At 39.1% G+C, this 2,324-nt stretch overlaps 1 protein-coding gene across 1 annotated transcript in view; it reads right to left on the minus strand.

The window, feature by feature from the left end:
• Positions 1–2,324, minus strand: part of HSDL2 (hydroxysteroid dehydrogenase like 2) — a 115,460-nt gene that overhangs the window by 76,663 nt on the left and 36,473 nt on the right. The gene's annotated exons all lie outside the window — the stretch shown is intronic.

The raw sequence follows: 2,324 nt of genomic DNA on the forward strand, positions 1-2,324 counted from the left end.
ATTGCCAGCGGGATTGTAACCAAAGGTATTAAACAAAAGAAAACTGACCCAGATTCCAGTCATAGAGACCCCTCCTTGGGTTTCTGAGGCAGAATCTCTAGGGAAGAAGATTGCCCAATCTTCCTTCTGAGGAGTGGCTGGTGGGTTTGAACCGCCAGCCTTCTGGTTAGCAGTCAGATGCCTTAAGCACTATGCCACCAGAGCTCCCAACTGTAGGTATAGGGGTTCAGATTTACACCACAGTATTTGGGGGACATAATTCAGTCAATTTCAAGGAGTTTTTAAGAAAAATACTTGCATTGATGTTATGGAGAAAGCCAGACTACAAAAACCATGTATCAATGAATAATAATAACACTGTGTATCAGTGAGTGGTGACTAAGTGCCATGCATTGTCTTAGGTGTTTCATACACTTAATTGCACTAAATTAAATTCCTACTGAGAACAATCATGGGAGAAGGAAGGGCTGCTTATGCACAGGGAGACAGCTCAGGGTGCAGAAGAGTATGGAGGGATGGACACTGGGAAGGAAGTGAGAGGGGAGCTGTTGCATTGTAAATTTTGGTCAATGACATGAGACAAAGTATATGTGAACTGCTGTATGGAAAGTGAATTTACTCTGTAAATCTTCACCCAAATCAAAATAAAATTAAAAAAAAAATTTGTTGATCTCAACTCACAGGAAGAAATAAATTTTCATCCAGTCCTAGTATACACATATGTGTGTTTGTGGTTGAAATAAAACACTTATTTTTATGATATTCCATATACACTGATATTTTCTATTCTATTTTTACCTACTTTAGCCTAGTCTGTTCTTTTAAAATGTTCATTATCTACTAATTTATTTTGACGACTCATTAATGTATTGTAATCTACAGTTTGAAAAATGCGAATTTAGTGTGTTTCAGTTTGCCATTGTGACTTTTCAACTTACCTGTTGTCTTCATTTGCTCCTGTTACTGTAATAGAAATACCACAAGTAGGTGATTTTAACAAACAAATTTATTTTCTCACAATTCATGAGGCTAGACGTCCCAACTCAGGAAGGCTCTCTCTGTCCACTCTGGGGGAAAATCCTTATCTCAGCTTCTCTAGCCCTGGTGTTCGTAGGTAACTTGGAGATTGCCACATGGCATCTATCTTTCCCCCATTTGTGCTTGCTTTTCTTTGTGTCTAATCTGCTCTTTTTATATCTCTAACGTCATTAGGTTTAAGACATACCCTACATTAATATGGCCTCATTAACATAAAAAAGAAAGTCCTGTTCCCAAGTGAGATGACATCCACAGGTATAGGGATTCTAACAAATATTTTTTGGGGGTCACAATTCAAATAATGATATTTTAATCTTCTCTAGTCAAATGGAAAGTTATTAATTAATGATCAGAGACCCCAATACAATTTGACTAAGAGCAGATGCTTAGGAAGAGTCAGGAATCTCTTGAAACTCTCTACTTCCTTCACCCACAGCACAACCTTCTCTGGCTCAGAAAGTAAAACGGGAGAAATCTTTGAGATTTTTATGACATGTCAGTTGCCTCTGATAATACACCAAATCTTCCCCTATGGGACCCTCGCTATGCCTTTTCTTGTTCAATTGATTGCCAGGCTTTATTTAACCACTGTTGTTGTTGTTGTGAGGTGCTGTTGAGTCGTCTCCAACTCGTAGCGACCCTGTGTACAGCAGAACGAAACACTGCCCAGTCGTGGGCCAGCTTCATGATCTTTGCTATACTTGAGCCCATCATTGCAACCACTGTGTCAATCCACCTTGTTGAGGGCCTTCCCCTTTTTCATTGACCCTCCATTTTACTAAGCATGATAGCCTTCTCCAGAGAATGATCCCTTCTGACAACATGACCAAAGTAGGTAAGACGAAGTCTGGCCATTCTCGATTCCAAGGAGCATTCCAACTGCACTTCTTCCAGGACAGATTTTTTTAGTTCTTTTAGCAGTCATGGTACTTTCAGTATTCTTCACCAACCCACAACTCAAAAGATCAACTCTTCTTTGGTCTTCCTTGTTCACTGTCCAGCTCTCACATTCATATGAGGCGATTGAAAATACTATTGCTTGGGTTAGTGCACCTTAGTCTTTAAGGAGGCATCTTTGCTCTTCAGCAATTGAAAGAGTTCTTTTGCAGTAGATTTGCCCAGTGCAATATGACATTTGAATTCTTTACTGCTACTTCCATTGGTGTTGATTGTGGATCCAAGTAAAATAAAATCTTTGACAACTTCAATCTTTTCTCCATTTATTGTGATGCTGCTTGTTGGTCCAGTTGTGAGGATTTTTGTTTTCTTTATATTGAGGTGTAATC

The sequence above is a fragment of the Orycteropus afer genome, unplaced genomic scaffold, assembly GCF_000298275.1.
Source record: "Orycteropus afer afer isolate SDZICR_OR568_19922 unplaced genomic scaffold, OryAfe1.0 scaffold00037, whole genome shotgun sequence".
NCBI classification, from domain to species: domain Eukaryota; kingdom Metazoa; phylum Chordata; class Mammalia; order Tubulidentata; family Orycteropodidae; genus Orycteropus; species Orycteropus afer.